This window comes from Nyctereutes procyonoides, unplaced genomic scaffold (assembly GCF_905146905.1).
Source record: "Nyctereutes procyonoides isolate TBG_1078 unplaced genomic scaffold, NYPRO_anot_genome, whole genome shotgun sequence".
Classification (NCBI taxonomy): Eukaryota; Metazoa; Chordata; class Mammalia; order Carnivora; family Canidae; genus Nyctereutes; species Nyctereutes procyonoides.
In genome coordinates this window covers 168,532-175,419 of record NW_026575025.1, presented here as the reverse complement: position 1 = coordinate 175,419, position 6,888 = coordinate 168,532, and the positions used below count along the sequence as shown (strand labels likewise).

The 6,888-nt window shown below is 40.0% G+C and overlaps 1 pseudogene; it reads right to left on the bottom strand.

The window, feature by feature from the left end:
* Nucleotides 1-971: 971 nt before the first annotated feature.
* LOC129503149 (solute carrier family 25 member 43-like) lies at nucleotides 972-2,323 on the bottom strand (annotated as a pseudogene).
* Nucleotides 2,324-6,888: the final 4,565 nt, after the last annotated feature.

The window sequence follows — 6,888 nt, the reverse complement described above, 5'->3', positions numbered from 1 at the left end:
AATGTCCTTTTTATTTATTATTAAGATTTTATTTATATATTCACAAAAGACACAGAGACAGAGGCAGAGACATAGGCAGAGGGAGGAAAAGCAGGTTCCATGGAGAGAGCCCAGGACTCCAGAATCATGCCCTGAGCTCAAGGCAGACACTCAACCACTGAGCCACCCAGGTGTTCCTTTTTTAAAGAAATATTTTATGTATTTATTTGACAGAGAAAGAGAGAGCACAAGCAGGGGGGATGGGCAGATAGAGGGGAGTGTATATAGATTCCCCACTAAGTAGGGAGCCCAATGCAAGTTTCAATCCCAGGACTCAGGGATCATGACATTTAACAAATCGAACCACCCAGGTGCCCCTCAGTCAGTACATTTTTATTTGATTTTAAAGAAATGGTTCTTTAGACTTTGGTTGTTCAGTTTTGCATAACTTTTTAAAAATATTTTATTTATTTATTCATGAGAGACACACACACACACAGAGAGAGAGAGAGAGAGGCAGAGACACAGGCAGAGGAAGAAGCAGGCTCCATGCAGGGAGCCCAATGTGGGACTCGATCCCAGGACTCTGGAGTCACGCCCTGTGCCAAAGGTCGATGCTCAACCTGCTGAGCCACCCAGGTATCCCAAACTTTTTTTTTTTAGTTGGCTCCATACCCCAGCATGGAGCCCAACAAAGAGCTTGAACTCATAACCCTTCGATCAAGACCTGAGCTGAGATAAAAAGTCAGCCACTTAACCAACTAAAATACCCAGGCAGCCCTAAAGAACTTTTTAAATTTCCGTAATTCAGGCAGCCCTGTGGCTCAGCAGTTTAGCGCCGCCTTCAGCCCAAGGCCTGATCCTGGAGATCTGGGATCAAGTCCCACATCGGGCTCCCTGCATGGAGCCTGCTTCTCCCTCTGCCTGTGTCCCTGACTCTGTGTGGGTCTCTCATGAATAAATAAATTTAAAAAAATAAATTTCCATAATTCCTGGGGCTTCAAGCTCTGATCCAGCCCTGGAGTTAATTTATAGCTCAGAGGAGACACAATGTAACAATTTTAGTAAAGACAGATTCTCTTGCAAAACTCAAAGTTGCCAAACATAAGGCCAAAATAGGGAAGGATCTTCAGTAAATTGACAGCGCATTCCAGAGTCCAGTACCCCTGGGGCTTTCACTGTCTGTGGGAAGCAGTGTCTGTTCTTGAGAAGTGGACATGTACTCCTCCACAGTGAGGATGGTACAGGCTCTGAGCTTTCAACTTTCTTTTCACTACGTTGAAGGCAAAGGAGAGGGTCTGGGCCATCTAAGTAGCCAAGAAGGCACTGACAAAGTTCTAGAGGAGAGAGCCAATCTCACGGTCCAGTCTAGAATTTAAGTTCATAAAAAACTAGAAGGGAATCAGCAGAGAAAGAAAGAGCACCTACAATAGTAAAGAAAACCCCTTGATAATGGGACAAGAACCCTTCCTATTTATAACAGTAGAAAAAGCACGGAGGATCCCTCTGTAAGTTGATTCCATCATGTTCTGCACAATTAACCTGTTTTTGATGAGGTCTGTAGGATATATCACAATGGTAAATATCATGTCTGCCAGATTCCCAGCCATAATGGAGCTCCACTGGGAAATATGGCCCAGGTCATCTGTGAATAGCACTACAAATTTGTGGTAGGGGAGGTGCTGCAGGAGAAGAGATGCAGGCATGCCACCATGCTTCCCTTCCATGTCCTGAACTCCCTAGATCCCCAGAACCACTGGGATCCTCTCCCTGAGAACCACTAGGCTGAACACCCTTGCTGGTCCCATCCTGGCCAAGGAGACCAATAATGACTGACCTTGCAATCAAATATACTACACCTGTGGCCTTCCCCAGAAAATTCCATCCTTCCAGTTTCCCAGGCCCAAAACATGGAAGTAAAAAAAACAATTGGTAACCTAACCTGCTGGGAAAACATTGTCTGTCTTCAAAATATAAGCAGAATGTACTCAATTTTCCCACCAAATCTCCTTCTATCTTTGTCTGAACTAATATGCTAGAAAAACAATGTTTGCCTTCAAAATATATTGCAGGATGTGATCTATTTTCCCACCAAATCTCCTTCAATCCCAGTCTGAACTACTATTATCTTTCACCTAAATCATAGTCATGAACTCAGAATTGTCCCTAATTCCACTTTTGCTCTGCTAAGTCTATTTTCAGCATAGCACACTTGTCTGCTTAAAACCCTGCAATGATTCCATTTTGCTCATAGAAAAGATCAAATTCTTACAAAGATTTGATCTTCTGTTGCCCCTTTGGCCTCTTCTGGTATTTCCACACTTCCTGCCTTGGCTCCACCCATACTGGCTTCTGTGTAGTTTCTTGATGATATCAGGCAGGCTTTTTCTGCTTAAAATATGAATGCATCTACTTATGGCATTATTCAAATCTCTCTTCAATGAGCCTCCCATATGCCTATTTATTTTTTAATTTTTTTCATAAATTTATTTTTATTTGTGTTCAATTTGCCAATATATAGAATAACACCCAGTGCTCATCCCATCAAGTGCCCCCCTCAGTGCCAGTCACCCAGTCACCTCCACCCCCCACCCACCTCCCGTTCCACCATCCCTAGTTCGTTTCCCAGAGTTAGGAGTCTCTTATGTTCTGTCTCCCTTTCTGATATGCCTATTTAATACCAAATTCCCAAATTCCTATTAACATGCCAGATCTCTTTTTCTTACTTGACTTTCCTTTTTTAATTTTTTTTTCTAGAGAGGTAGTGGAGAGGGGCAGAGGGAGAGAATCATAAGCAGGCTCCATGCTCCGAGTTGTTTCTGTATATCATCGCTATGTCTGTGTTAGTCTTGGGCTCTGTCTTCACTTACCAGATCCCCTTTAATATTTCTTGCAGGAATAACTTAGTGATCACAAATTCTTTTAGTTTCTCTTTGTTTGGAGCTCTTCATCTCACCTATTCTGAATGACAGCCTTGTTGGTTAAGTATCCTAGGCTGCATATTGTTCTAATTTAGCACTTTGAATTTATCATGCCAGTCCTTTCTGGCCTGCCAGGTCTCTGTGGATAGGACTGCTGCCAGTCTTATGTTTCTACCCTCATAGATTAAGGACCTCTTGCCCTGAGCTGCTTTCAGAATTTTCTCTTTGTCTATGAAATTTACAAGCTTCAGTGTTATATGTTGAGATGTTGGCTTATTTTTATTGATTTTGAGGGGGATTCTCTGTTCCTTCTGGAGTTGAATGCCTATTTCCTTCCCCAGATTAGAGAAGTTTTCAGCTATAATAAGCTCATATATACCTTCTTACCCTCTCTCTCTTACTTTTTCCTCTTCTTCTGGACCCTAATTATTCAAACATTGTTTCATTTTGTGGTATCACTTTTCTCTCAAGTTCTCCTCTTGTGATCCAGTAGTTATCTCTTTTTTCCTCAGTTTTGTTTTTCTCATTCATTTTGTCTTCTGTATCACTGATCCTCTCTTCTGTCTCATTTATGCTAGCAGTTAGAGACTCCACTTTTTATTGCATCTCAGTAGTAGCCATTTTGATTTTGACCTCATTAGATTTTAGTTATTTTATTATGCTAGAAAGGGATTCTCTAGTGTCTTCTATGCTTTTTTCAAGCCTAGCTAGCTAGTATCTTTACAATCATTATTCTGAATCTAGTTCCAACATCTTACTTCTATCCATACCTATTAGGTTCCTGGCAGTGAATACTGCCTCTTGTTCTCTTTTTTTTTGAGAGAGTTATTCCATACTGTCATTCTGTCCAGAGAATAGAACAAAAGAACAAAATACTGAAATAGCAACAACAACCCCAGAGAAATATACACTAAACAAATCAGAAGAGACAGAAACAAGACAAAACAAAAAACACTCACCACCCTTCCCCCAAAAAAAAGAAAAACAAAAAAGAGGGAGAGGAGAGAGAGGAGAGAGAGAGAGAGAGAGAGAGAGAGAGAGAATACAATGAAGAAAAAAAGACACCCCCCCACACACACACATACAATGAAGGGATAAAATGTAACTGTAAAAATTAAAATTAAAAAAAAGACTTAAAAAGAGTTGATAAAATAAGAAATTAGCTGAAGAGGAAAAAAATAATTGAAAAATTAAAGAATCATGAAAAAATACACTAATTCTACACACTATTTTCCCCTTGCACTGGAGTTCTGCAGTTCTATGAGATTGATAGACTTGGAGTTAACTGCATGTTCCAGATGGTTTTCTGGGGGAGGAGACTATTACTCTGATTCTTAGGTCTTTGCCATGGGTGGAATTGAACTGCCCTTGCCAGGGGGCCGGGCTGAGAGTGAAAGGCTCCAGATTGCTCTATGTGGCTTTTGTTCCCTGAAGGCTTTACCCAAAGCTTTAAGGATGAAAATAAAAATGGTAGCTCCCCTTCCCTCAATCTTCAAGACTGAAGCTGAAAGTTCATGCTCCCTTCTCTTCAGTGTACCCTTAGGGAAAAACAGTAAATCATTCTTGTCTCTCTGGTTTCAGTCTGCACTCTGTGTTCACCCCACCTGTGACTGGGCATTTTTATCTCAGGCACCGGGCCTCATTTCAAGTCTCCAAACTTTACAGACTCCTGGTGGTGTACACCAACCCTGCTCCTCCTGGGACAGGAAGAGGATCTCAACTGGGTTCTGCTACTTCCTGAGCCTCTACATGGAGAGCAGTCACCTGACCATGATGCAGATTATGGTTTCTGGCAACATCGAGCAGAAAGCTGGCTCCTGGGCTCACTGTTTGCAACTGGCCTGCCTGCTACAGTACCTGGGAACTCTGCCATACTCCAGCACTTCCGTTCTTTCTCTGACCTTGGGGACCTTAGGACCACACTGTTCCACCTAGGATTCCACTCTGATTCTCTTCCTGAGTGCCTTTCCAGCAAACTTTTAACAGTTCGATTTTGCACTCCACCACTTTTACTACTTTCCAGTACTTGACTTATGGAGGCTCCATCCCCACATGGCTTATCTTTCCATAGTTTGCCTCAGATGCACATCTCGACACCTCATACTTTGCAAAAAGGAGTTGCTTTTCAGTTTATAGAATTGTAGTAATTTTTATCTCACATTTTGGTTGATTTTGCAGGGGTTTAGAATGATTTGATAGCTATCTAGCCAATTTCCAGGGACCAGACAAAATGAAAACCACCTACTACTCCATCATCTTAACTCTCTTCCCAGTCTGCAGCTTTAAATAGGTGGTCAGAATAGTCTTCATGGGGGAGATCACATTTGAATAAATACTTGAAGAGAGTGAGGGGATATGGGAGTCAGCCATGTAGATATACACTGCAGTAATGTCTTGTAGGGCATGAAGCTAGTGAGATGGTAAAATAGAGAGTACTAGATAAGATCAGAGAGGAAGCGATGGGTCCAGATCACATAAAGCCTTATAGGTTGCATTACATGACTTCCCTTTTGATCAAGTGAAGTGGAGCACCACTGGAGAGCTTTGATCAGAGGAGAGACATGACATGACTCACCTATTTTGTCTGATATCAGTATTGTTGCCTTAGATTTCTTTTTGCATTGTAAATGTTTTTCCATCCCTTTCTTTTTCAATTTCTGTGTGTCTTTAGGTCTGAAGTGAGTTCAACAAGAGAATAAAACAGTTATAAATCTTTACGTGCCAAACATGGGTGCACCTAAATACATAAAACAACTATTAACAGACACAAAGGAAGAAATTGACAGTAATACAATAATAGTAGGGAATTCTAACACCTCACTTACATCAATAGATAGATCCTCCAGACAAAAAATCAACAAGAAATGAGGAGCTTTGAATGACTGATTTGACCAAATGGCCCTAACATATTCAGAACATTATATCTCAATTCAGCAGAAGATGCATTTTTTTTCAGGTGTACAGGGGACATTTTCTTAACTAGATCCTATATTAGGCTATGAAACAAACAAGACTTAACAAATTAAAAAAGACTGAAATCATATTGTACACCTTTTTTGACCACAGTGGTATGAAACTAGAAGTACTCGCAAAAAGAAACCTAGAAAGAACACAAATACATGGAGGCAAAATAGCCTGCTCCTAAACAATGAATAGGTCAACCAAACAATCAAACAAGAAATAAAAGTATACATGGAGATATATAAAAATGATAAGGGATTAATATCTAAAAGATCTAAAAATGTATATAACGTACCACCACAAAGACCAAAAATCTGACTTAAAAATGGACAGAGGACCTGAATAGACATTTTCCCAAGAAGACATAGAAAGAACAAGTGAGCATATGAAAAGATGTTCAATATTACTCATCATCAGGGAACTGCAAATCAAAACCACAATGGGATATCACCTCACACCTGTCAGAATGGCTAAAAATTTTTTTAAAAGAAATAAGTAGTGTTGGTAAAGACGTGGAATAAAATGAGCCCTCATACTCTGCTAGTGGGAATGTAAACTGGTGCAGCCACCGTGGAAAGCATGATGGAGGTTCCTCAAAAATGAAAAATAGTATTTCCATATGATTCAGTAATTCCACTATTGTTTACCCAAAGATATTTTTACAATAATATGGATGGGTTGAGACAGTCTAAAGCTAAGTGAGATAAGTCAGACATACTAAGACAAATACCATATGAATTCACTTATATGCATATTTAAGAAAGAAGGCAAATTATCAAGAAATAGGAGACAATAAAAAAAAACCCTCATACTCTTAAATACAGAGAACAAATGGATAGTTGCCAAAGGGGAGGTGGGCAAGGGGATGAAAAGGAGGAGGAGATTGAGAGTACACCTGTCATGGTAAGCACTAAGTAATGTGTAGAATTGTTTAAACAAAAAAATGTGCATTTTGTTGTACAAAAACTGTAACTTAAGTTGCTTTAAAAACAAAAAAATCTGTAAAAGTATTTTTATTTCCACTTTC